The 12,247-nt window shown below is 42.3% G+C and overlaps 1 protein-coding gene across 5 annotated transcripts in view; it reads right to left on the bottom strand.

Moving 5' to 3' along the window:
• The window catches only part of LOC149315764 (disks large-associated protein 4-like), a 492,990-nt gene that overhangs the window by 242,397 nt on the left and 238,346 nt on the right, over positions 1 to 12,247 (bottom strand). The window contains exon 1 of one of the 5 annotated variants that reach the window (XM_089514041.1): positions 442 to 513. The exons of the other annotated variants lie outside the window; for them this stretch is intronic. The gene's annotated coding sequence lies outside the window, so the exon portion shown is untranslated. Of the gene's footprint in view, positions 1 to 441; positions 514 to 12,247 lie in introns of those variants that run through there. 5 annotated transcript variants of the gene reach the window in all.

The following is a 12,247-nucleotide window of genomic DNA, read 5'->3' as shown; positions in this document are numbered from 1 at the left end:
CTGCAGCACAGAAAACCCTTAGAACTCTGCTTAAGAGTCATCACTCTGGTTCTTGAAGTCTTTAGCTGTTTCAAGTTCCAGAGTGGGTTGTTTCAAATGTTGAGCACTTCCCACTTTAATTCATCCCTATCTGTGCAAGAATATTAGTTGGCCAGCAAATATCCTGTGCGTTGGAGAATATTCTACTGAGCACATCCTTAGCCAGTTCTTGAGCTCTGTATCACAAGAGAGAAACAGAAAGCAAGTTCTAGAAGTGGGTTAACTCTCAGGGAACTCACACTTGTGCCATGTCAGATATGCATTCCTTTATAATCAAGGGAAAGGGCTTATTTACACTGCACATTAATATTTTTTCTGCAATAAATATTGTTTATTATTAATTTAACCAAGCACAGCATAAGGATAAAAACGTATGCAGCTATAGCAGCAAGTCAGACATACCTTAGGATCCATACTGATGCATCCAGTGAAAGCCTCCTACTCTTTCTCTTCCTCAGCTGCAGCCCTCTCCCCCTTCTCAATTCCCCCTCCCTTGCTTCTTTCCTCTGTTGCTAGGAAAGGGCCGTTGCCAGGTGATGAGATGCTGGATCCAACATGTACAACTAGAGAACCCAGAGTGATCTGAAATAGGAAAGGGAACTCCCTTTAGCTCTTACCCCATGTTCCCAAAGCATTTCAAGTTCCTGAGAAGGGAGGCCCAGGGTTGCCTGACTGACTAGCTGTCATTGCTGCAGACCCAGACAAAGCAAAACCATCTCACTCCAGGGCTGCAGGAGGCCACTGCCCAGGCATAATATGTTCACAAACTGCAGTCTGATAGTGCCTCCCATTGAGAAATGAAAAAGATGTACACCCAGCAGGTGATGGGTAGTTAATGTGATGTACTTCAAAATGACTCAGCAATGCAAAGTCATCAAACATTTGCCCTGACATTGTAAGCTGAGTTTATGAATAAGGGTCACACATGTCAGTATTAATGTGAATGGAAGTGTCTGTCAATTGATGGGTTTATCTGTGAACCTATTCTTATCTCTATTCATGTGTCAGGTACCTGTGTGGTTTTCAAGAATTCCAAAATTGCCCACATGGGACTAATGCAGTTTTTGAGAGCTCCTTCATATGTCCAATATTCAGGGATACTAATACATGAACAGGGCTATTATCATAAGATGCAAATTGTTGTTCTGTGTCTTCATTTCTGACTTATGGCAACCCTAAGAGAACACTATCATGGGGGTTTCTTTGCAAGATTTGTTCAGAGGGGAAAGAAAGCAAAGATTTGCCCTTTCTTCCCTCTGAGGCTGAGTGTGCATGATTTGCCAAAGATCACCCAACATATTTCCATGACTGAGTGTGGATGCAAAACTTGGTCTCCAGAATCCTAGCCCAACACCCAAACAACCACACCATGCTGGCTCTCTAAGATTAAAATACACAGCTATATTTCTATACTATAACATTAAAATATCCATATAAAGATCTGTGAGATGTTTCTGTATAGGAAGAATCACTTTAGAAATTCATCTCTTTAGCCTCTCAGCTTTTGTGCAGAGATCCTTCTGCAAATCTAGAAGTCACAAAGGAAATTTGTGATGCGAACCTAGTGCTGTAAACTCTATTATCAGCTTCTCCCCCCGCCCCCCAGTTAGTCTTAAAGATGCAATAAGATCCCTTTGTATACTGATTTTCCAGACTTACATTTCAGCATATGTGAGATTGGTGTTGAGCAGTGTGCAACAACTTTTGCACAAGTGACGAGAGGGCAGTAGAGGTAGAGAAAGGTATTTAGGGTTCAACGGTATGTATCCTCACTGGGGCTGAACAGATGGGGCAGTATAGCTTATGCTATCCTGGCCTGGATCCTAACATGGGTTAGTCCCTGGGCTGAGCCAGGGATAGGGAGGTGTTTATATGCCCATTTGCCGCCATGCCACGAAGCCTCTACTGTTGCACACCCTTACCTTCCTTCATCATCACCACTACTGAGAAGATCCCCTTCATCACATCTGATGTGGAAACAGGGCATCTGGCTTCACCCACATGGCCAGGCACCCTATTCCCATGTCAGACGTGGTGATGGCGAAGTAATGTAAGGAGTGACTAGATACAGTTTCCCAATAAATGTACATGTTGACATCTACATAATGGTGACATTTAATTCTTTAATTTATAGAGACTGAATCCAGGGCATCAGCATTTGTCCATTATGCCAAGACACAAAAGATTTATTAGAATGTCAGTAACCTAACCTTTAGTCTTGGTGCTCATAGCTGTAGCCTATTAGTTGTATGCCTTTCCTCCCAAATATTCATATATTCTAGTGAAGCAACATGGGTTGCATGCCTCCAAACCACAACTTATATTGATCTCATTAACACATGTCCAAAAACATGGCAATTTCTCAACATGGTGGCTTTAATTTAAATATCAACCAAACAAGACCAAACTTACTATATAGGAGATATAGGCTGTGAGGAAGCTATGATATATAACCATAGGAGGCAACTAACAGTGTTATGAGCATAAGCTTTAGGATCCTATGTGGTTCCAAATAGCAGAGCTAGGTGTTATATGAACTCATATACCACATTTTAGAATTTTAAAAGTTGCTTTCATAAATGGTTCCTCCACTTAGGACACCACCACTCAGCAGATGGGGTCATGGCCTCTTATTGAATGAAACTCTAATATTAACTTAAAGAGAACTACAACAGATGAGAAAATTAAGGTATATACATCTTTGTGATACCTGGAAATTAAAAACTACACATATTCCTAGGAGAATTATATTTCAAGATGATTACACTGATAATTAGTAATGGTCCAAGAGCTCTCCCCATCCAATGTGTAGACTACATACGTGGATTCGACTGAGAACACCAGTCCCTTCAGACAAAGGTTTGCCTTCTGTGGCAAAATATAAGCAACTCTTTATTTCTTATTCCATCTTACTGGAAAACTAGGCAAAGAACACTTGGCTATGTGTGGTCTTCTTATTTTTCTGATGACCCTCTGACTTGAATTAATTTAACCCATTCACCATTTACCAAACCCATTTTCAGGAATCATTTGGCTTCTGTATTCAAACTCCGTTCTGAAAGTAAAGATATATTAGGTTCTTAGTATCTGGGGTTTGGTTCCAGGGCCCATGTGGATACCAAAATCTCTGGATGGCCAATTCCCATTAGTAAAATGGCACAGTAAAATGATGTCCCTTATATAAAATGGCAAAATCAAGCTTTGCTGTTTGGAAAATATATATATATATATATATATATATATATATATATATAGAATATTTTCAAGCTGTGGGTGTTTGAATCCATGGATAAAGAATCCATGGATATGGAAGTTTGACTGCACTGTAATAACTGCTGGGTTTCTAATCATAAATTGGTACAGTTACTCAGAAAAGTAGGCAAACTACAAATGGCCAAGATAGCTACACTGGCATAACTTCATGGGACTATGAGAGACTGAGGTGTTCAGACTGGTGAGGGAGGATTAAGTTATTCCTCTGTGGTGGTAGTTGTAAAGGTAGTAGGATGATGATGATGATGATGATGATGATGATGATGATGATTCATTATTTATATTTCACCTTTTCCCCAAGACTGGTGGTAGGAGTGTTGTGGACTGCTGTGAAATTTAGGGAAATGCTTGCATAAGGAGATCTTGGAGATCTCTTTACATAAGCCAGTAGAAAGTGCAACCACTTGCAGTGGTTGGTTATTCAAGCCTGAACCTGCAGTAGGATTCCAGCAGACTCTTGAAGACATTGTAGAAGATATTATTCCCTCAGAGAAGAGCTGATTATTATTATTATTATTATTATTATTATTATTATTATTAAACTTTATTTCTAAAGCACTGTAATTATTCAGAGCTGATGGTATCCTTTTCTTTTGCGTGGGGTTACATAAGCTTCTTAAGTGGTGGCATGTCCATTCATCATTTGTCAAGTTTAGCAAGAAAATATACATGCAATAGCTTTCAGACTTTATCCATTTGGGAGCTTTTTTTGTGTGTGTGACTGTCAAGATATGATATAGAAGTAGCCTCTTCCTATACCCTTTAGACACCTCAAGGAAACCTAGACAATTTTCTAGCATGTGAGTTTTGGGAGAGAAATGTCATCATGCATATCTCTTTACTATACCTAAGGCCTCACAGCCCAGCACTAAAAGGGTGAAGTGCTGTGACCCATACCTAACATGCCTTTGAGACATACTTGCCAGAGCTTCTGGTTCCTCTTTCAATACTTAAAATTTTAAGAATGTGGGACAGCAATGCCCCCCAAATGATGAATGATTCAATGTGAAGATACAGATCTTCTAAATGAAAGTCAAAGATTCCAATCTGCAACATTCAGTTTTGCCACTGGATTAGGAAGAAGAAATATAAATGAAAAAGAGATGACATGGCAGGGTAGAAATGGGCCCATAATGTGATTTAAAACAGAGATGGAGAACATGCAGCCCTCTGGAAGCTGTTGGACTGGAATTCTTATCACACCCCCCCCCCCCGCAATGAGCTATGTTGGCTAAGATGATGGAAGCTGAAGATCAAGAGCACCTGGAGGGCCACATGTTCCCCACTCCTGGTTTAAAAAGCTAAATGGCCTTGGGAAAGATTATTCTTTGGCCCTTTTTTTATTCTCAGCATGCTGAAAAAAAATCACACTTTTTTTTTACTATGGAGATCATTTCATAAGAAAAAAGTATATAGTATAGTGTACAGCTATGTACATTAGTAAATCTGAAAGAAGAGCTTATGTTTGTTTTGCTGTGATTAAATCTTTGGAAGCTGCTCACTTTCAAAACATATGTAATCCTAACAATGAGATAAGTTGCTCAGAATAAGGAACAAACCCTGAGGTCAGGCTTTATAGGACCTGGTGGGCAGCTGAGTGAATGCTTAACTAAAGTGATAGAGTAGCTTAGACCAGAGGCATGAAACATGTTGTATTTCAGCAGTGATCACCCTTAGCTAGAACAGCCAAGGAAGAACAATGAGTGTTGCAGTCCAACAATTTCTGGAAGGGTACAAGTACTCCATTGCAAACACAAATGTACTTTCAAATCACATAGCTAAATTTACCATGTTTGATGTGGACACTGAATGTTAATGGTAGAGTACAAGAAGTAAGGCACCCAGAAATCAACTTTTAAGATACAGTGCTTCACACTGGCATAGCATTCTCTCAGGCTGGCCTACCTCGCAAAGTGGTTGTGAGGACAAAATGAGATAAAGCATTTGTTGTGCATATTTGGGGAAAGAGTGTGATACAAAAGTGACTAGTTATAAAAAGAGAGATGATATTTCACGATCTGAAAAGAAAAAGCTTGTTGCTCTCAAAATGATTGCAAGGGCAAGAGTGCTGCTTTTGGCCTCAGTGTGTTCTGCTTCAGCCTGAGGGCTAAGTAGCTGGATGAGGGAATCACCCAGCCAAATTTGTATTAGTTCATAGCCACAAAGCCAAACAATCACATACAGCAAAGAAAATACAGAAATAAAAAAGGGATTATAACAAGCAAGACTACGTTTTAAGAGAACAAGGGACATTAGAATCTGTTGAAGTAAACATTAGATTCTGTTAAAACAAACCTGAGGCTGTAAACTCCAAGATTACACTGTAAGAAGATTATAGAAATACAATGTATCCATCCTTTTCCTTTCAGACTTCGTAAACCAATTTATCACTTTTCCTTTCAAATAGCACTCCTGTGACAGAGATGTAGCATTTTCTTAACAGTGCAATACACTCTTCCTAGAAAAATGTGTTCTATGCTCCTGGTAGCACATCCTTAACTTCATATATTCTCTGTGGGTTGAGGGTGAACCAGTATCACAAACACCTGTTGGACAGGATCACCAGGAGTATAGATTTCCACAGTCCTACTACTACATTCTTAGTTATTACATCTTACTGGCTCTCCTCAACTTTATTAGAGCAGTAAATCATACAGAGAGCAGCAGTCAGCATCTTCTGCGGAGATTGAATTAACTCTGTTAATTTACTTATTCATTTGTAGCCTAAAAATGAGTAGAACTAGGTGTTTTTTTTAATCACAGGACCTGCTGGAGTTCTAATGGATCCCCTCAGTTCTGCTTGGGTTCCTGCAATACACTCTCCCTTTGGTCACTCTGTGTTTGGGGATGAAAGGCTGAAATATTCTCCCGACCCTTTGCTTTCATGCCCAAGTTCCCATGTTCATTCCATGCTAGTTTAGCATATTTGTATTTTGACAGAGTTTTAACTGGGTCAGACAGCCTGATTTTTTTCAATAGTTACAAACAATCTCAATGGTGCCACTGCTGTGATTGGCTCTGGGCTGCATTATTGACTATATATCAACCCAGTTCTCTTAATTACCCAGAGTTTACTGCATCACTAAAAATAGGTGAAACCTCTAACCTGTGGTCAGTGTGTCACTAGGCTGATGTCCTTTAGGCAGCTCTTCAATTAGAAATTGCATTTCTTCCCTTAAAAACAAAAAGAACCAGTTTCCTCTGAACTCAACAAGAATGCTCAAGTGAATGACATTTGGTTAAGTCAGGATGTTACACAGGATGCTATTTACTATGGCGGGATACAAACGGGCAGGGGAAGACGTCTTGGAGGTGTATTCTGCTGAATACGGAGCCTCCAGACCGCCCACCCCGGGGGCGTGGCTCAGGAGATGGGGCTTCCACATGGGGGGCAGTGAAGACGCCTCACCTGGGGCCGTTTCTTACCCGCAGTTTCCAAACCGCCACCTTGGAGGACGCTGCAAAGAGAGAGGCAGCTTACTCACGGGCGGCCAAAAACGGGGCGTTTTTTTTTCCTTTGCCGGCTGGCGGATGCGCAGCTGCGGCATAAAGCCTATGGGCACATTTAAAGTGCCCAAGCCCCTTTAAAACTTTTTTCCCCGCTCTGCCCAAGAACAATGGTGGTCTCCTGCCAGCTGGTGATCAGCTGGTGTTGGCATCCTTGCCCGCTTGCACTTTGCCAGTGTCACCAGCATCATGGATGCCTCCTCTCCTTTGGTCCCCACGCTCTTGCTGAATCTGCAATGCACAGCCACAGCTGTCGCCGCTGCCACCACTGTCCCCCTGCCATCCCCCATCACCTCCCTTGTACATATGTAAATATTTACAGTTTTAGGGGTTTTTATTGTTAAGTGAAAATGGCACAGGAATGTGTGTAGGGGCTCACTTTAAAGTCTAAACTTTCCAAGCAGCGCATGCGTACATGTTGCTCTAGGGTTAGGGTTAGGGTTAGGGTTACGAGTCTTAAAATGCGCTGCAGCTGTGCTGCAGCTTCCACACCTGCATGGCAGCTGACGCTGCAATTAAAGCCTGACTGCAAACTGCGCATGTTCCAGGACCCCGACTCATTATGCGACGCAGCAGACACGGAGCTTTTAAATGGGCAACTTAAATTAGCGGCGTAGCAATTCTGGCGTACCGGTGCAGCAGCTTACAGATGGAGCTGCGCAGCTGCGCATCAAACGGAAAAGAAGCGGAGAAAAGCAGCACCTTTTTAATGCCGCCTCTTCCCGCTTGGGGCGTGCGGGGGGCGTGTTCATGGCGGCATTCAGGTAAGGCCCGTCTGAAGGCTCTACCTTCATGACGTCATGAATACACCCCTTTTTGCCCGTCTGTATCCCGCCTATGTAACTATAGTGCTTGATTCACATTTATTATTGTGAGGAGGGGAATAAAAATGAATGAGGATGGGGTTTTCTCCCATGTGGGCACCATTTGCTCTCTCTTCTCTCTGTGAAAATGGCCCTTTCTGCTTTGAGCACAAACTGGACAGTGGAGGGAAGGCAACAGGAATGTTGACTCTGCTGATTTTTCAGAAAACATCTGTTCCACCACAATTCAGATTTTACATGGACAAAAACCTAATTTTAATTAAGTAGAACAAAGACTGTTCAAACCATGAGAGTTTTCCAACCACCGCCGCTACTAGTAAAAGATGCAGCAAAGGGAGTGAGCTTGCACAGGTAGTGGGAGACACCACCACACAAAGTGATCAATGAGGCTATGCATTGGTTTTAAGGGACCCTGAAAAGAAGTTTCATGAAACCCTCATCCCCAGTGTGTTCCTATAGGCTGCTGAGTGCTTTATTTCTTGAATGCCAGTACTTTGACTGAGGGCCCCTCTGTGATCCCTTTCCCCCTCATGACACCCTGCTGCCCCCCCCTTCCCTCAGTGCACCCTGGGATCTTTCCATTGGTCCCAGAGGAGCATACCATCCATTTTGAGAACCCCTTGTTTAGATTCCCTGGTTTAGAGGAAATCATTTCTGTAATATCTGGTTTATTTGCAAATATGTAACAATAGGAGAAGCCCCCTAGCTCTGGTACTATTCTCATTGCAAACAATGGTGGGTTACAGACAGCCGAAAAGCGGTGCTCTGCTGCCGCCGCAGGTTGCTGCATTCAGGAACCGCAGCAGCCAAACCGCGCGGTTCCCGGATGCAGAGAAGAAGAAGCGCCAAAATGGTGCTTCTTCTTGCGCCCCGGATGGGACACTGCAAGGCGCTACTTTCACACTCGTGGCGTCAAATCTGGGGTGCGACGTACGGACGCTATATGTCCGATACATCAAAATGGCGGTGCCCATGTGTATAGGACGCCGCCATTATTACGCCCGTCACATGCTAGGGGTGAGGCCAGTATGGACGCTAGGTCCTCGGCCAACCCCTAGCACGTGACGGGGGTGCCGAAAAGGCCCATTTGTAACGGGCCAATGTTACTGACATTGGCACCTAGGTTATGAAATTAGATTTACTTCTTGGACTCTCTTGCATGTAATCCAATGTACATGTGTAATTTCACAGAAAGTGTAGGGTTTTGATTCCCTCCTTTTTTCCATGGGACAAAGGTAGGTAGAGGTAGATTGTTTTGTTCATCTCAACTCCCATTTTGGCTCCCTCCTACAAAAGAGATCAGGACTACATGGCCCAATCTGTCAATCTTGCTCTATATTGCTCTTAAAAGGTAAAGGTAGTCCCTTGACAGGAATGTCTAGTTGTAATTGACTGTAGGTGGGGCAGTACTTATCTCCATTATTAAGGCGAAGAGCAAGTGTTGTCTGAGGACTGCTCTGATGGTCATGTGGCCAGGATGATGGCACCAAACATTGTTATCTTCCCACCTAAATGGTACCTATCTATCTACTTGCTCTTGCATGCTTTTGAGCTGCTAGGTTGGCAGAAGGTGGGACTAGTGACAAGAGCTTACCCCTTCATGCAGCACTCGGACCTCGAACTGCCAACCTTCCATTCTTCAGATAATCAGAACTGGCATCTTAACCACCGAGCCACCACATTTTACACAACTCTTACTAATCCTCAAAGAACTGCTACAACCTACTCACTCTTCCAAATGATTTCTTGCTTCATTGCAAGTTCCATGAATAATAACATGCAGTTTCATGGCCTGGCAGCCTTTCCATTTCCATCTGTACTATTATATTACATCTATATTGCCCAGAAGAGGGCGATGAAAATGGGGGAAAGTCTAGAAAGAAACCATGCCCTGTGAGAAGAGGCTTAAGGAGCTGGGTATGTTTAGTATACAGAAGACAAGGTTAAAAGGTTATTTGATAGCTCTGTTTAATTATTTGGAAGGGTGTCATATTGAGGATGGAGCAAGGTTGTTTTCTGGTGCTCTAGAGAATAAGACCTGGAGCAATGGATTCAAACTACAAGAAAAGAGATTCCACCTAATTATTAAGAAGAACCTCTTGACAGTAAGAGCTATTCAACAGTGAAATATGCTGCCTTGAAGTGTGGTGGAGTCCTCCTCTTTGGAGATTTTAAACAGAGGCTGGATGGCCATCTGTCGGCAGGGGGCTTGAGGTCTCTTCCAATTCTATGATTCTATGATTCTTGCTATCATCAACCAGCACAATAATTGGGGAAGATTGGAATAGAGAATAAGTAGAAGCAAACAACATGCACAAAGGTGGCAGATAGTAGATATGTTGCCCGCATCAGATCCTAGGTGGGAAGAGGAAAGATTTGTATCAACAAGGTGCATCCAGCTTACTTGAACTGGGGGGAGTTATCTCACTTTCCAAGTTCCAATGCCTTATCAAGTTCAAAAAACCCAAGAACAATCTTCAGGTTTTTCCTAATCAATGGCTTTTACTGAGAAAATATGTACAAATAATTTTGGGATGTTATGAAGCATTTTCCTGGAAGATTGACCAGTCACTGTCATGGTATATTCTCAAATGACAATTAAAAATACAGACTGTTTTTTACATTAGATGAGAGATCAGCTCCTGGACAGGTCAGGCTGGACAAGGAATGTGCACTAACCACAAGCTTCAGTTCAGACACTGCTTGAGGGATTCAGAAAGCAAACCAATCCAGTTTAGATGGCTTTTGACACCACTAACACTGAGGACCATGAAAGAATTTTGTCCAGGGTATACCCAACCACACCACTGGAAAACCATTCAACTATTTCAACTTGAGTGTGAATTTCTTCAGAACATCTGGAGATTTGTGTGCCTTGCCATTCACTAGGGAAATGAACACATGGGAAATTCTTGGGAAATCTATGAGTTTTCTAAATCTATAACAGTTATTAAAACAGTTTTGTTATTTAATTATTAAGTGCCCTGCCTATTTATTGAACCTTCATATATCTAGACTGAGCTGTCAGGCTCCTCCACACAGGTACTGCACAAATAAAATGAGTATATCAAGCAACAGAAATTCTGGCAGTAGAATTTTCTACCTAAGGAAATATTTCAAAGACCAGTCTAGAACTGGCAGGAACATTCTTGTTCCAACGAAGGATGTTTGTAACATCCTCACCAATCTGCCAAGGTGAAACTACTACAGGCCCATTTATCTCCACAGACAAATGAATATTGCAATAAAGCTCGCTAGTAAAAGTTGCAGCCAAGATATAACTCTGGCAGCATGGCCTAGAAAACATTGCCAGGGAAGTAGATTTTGGCATCTGATGTCGTACATCAATGGGCTTAACATGGCAGTAATCATCAATCTTTCTTCTGGGCTATGTGTGCGTGTATTTTTGAAAGTGCACAATATTAGTGCAGCTTGTGTTGGTGACAGTTCATCTCAGAACATTTTTAAAGAGCCAAGAGGTTCTTGGGCTATCATATTATTAGAAAGCCAACATCTGGATGTAATACCTGAAGACCGATTGAAGTTCTGACACATGGCCTGTGCCTGCTTGATCCACCCTTTCAAATCATGGTGTAAGTGCCTCCCCAGGCCAGCCCCTAGGCATTTTGCTCCCTGAGAAAAAGGAAAAGATGGTGCCTCTCTTGTCATTTCAAATGCAGAAGTTTATTCTTCCCTCAATACTAGCAGTGAAAGGATTCTTCAATATGCTGAAAGCACCAGACTCCATTGGCGAGTGGAGAGGGGGAAGGACAAGTTGTGTAGCAGAAGACAACAGCTGCAGAGTCCAGGAGGATCAGGAAGAAGGCTAATCCAGTTTCTGTGACCAGCACATGCCACTTAAGTGACCACCTCACTGTGCCTAAAGGTAGGGTTAGCCCTGTGTCTCCCCAGTCCTTCAAAACAACATTAAATTAGTATGACCGCAGATGTGTAAACCTACAAGCAAAAAAGAGAAACTAACAGCTGATGTTCAACAGAACAAGAGTAAGTAATCTCTCACAGGCCAAATTCAGCATCCCTCAGCATCTCACCTGACTTACAACTTTTTGTGTGTGTCTGTGCATGTGTGTTTGGGGGGAAATGTCTGCTTCACTGATTCTTTAATATTTCTTTTTGGACATAGTAAAAAACTGTCCAGATGGCCCCCGGTTAGCATTGCTGTAATTGCATCTTACACTGCAGATCCTGTACTGAGCAGCGGGTTGGACTAAATCAGTGCTTCTAAGATAATGTGAGACTGGCAATCCCTCCCTCTCCCCCACGTGCTAAAGACCAGTACCATATTATTACTATATTTGCATAGTCTCCTGGAAACTGTTTGCAGGCTTGCAGTTGATGGATTGAGACTAGGTGACTTCTAGCACTATGCTTCTCTAAATCCAGTGTACAGGCCCATAGTTGAGCAACCATGAAATGAACAGCATTTTTACAACATAAGAATCAATTCTGCTTAGCATGGTGAAGAGGGAGGAGAACTTCTTTTCTCGTACTCGGGCAGTATGCTAATTTGTTTAATCAGCTCTGCTGTGTTTGGAGTCTGGACAAAGAACAATTAATTGCTTAGCACCAAGAAAGTTGTCCTT

This window comes from Sceloporus occidentalis, unplaced genomic scaffold, assembly GCF_023333645.1.
Source record: "Sceloporus occidentalis isolate IW3139 unplaced genomic scaffold, rSceOcc1.0.p SCAF_3, whole genome shotgun sequence".
NCBI classification, from domain to species: Eukaryota; Metazoa; Chordata; class Lepidosauria; order Squamata; family Phrynosomatidae; genus Sceloporus; species Sceloporus occidentalis.
Note: the sequence above shows the minus strand (reverse complement) of the source record. Positions and strands in the feature narration are given on the sequence as shown.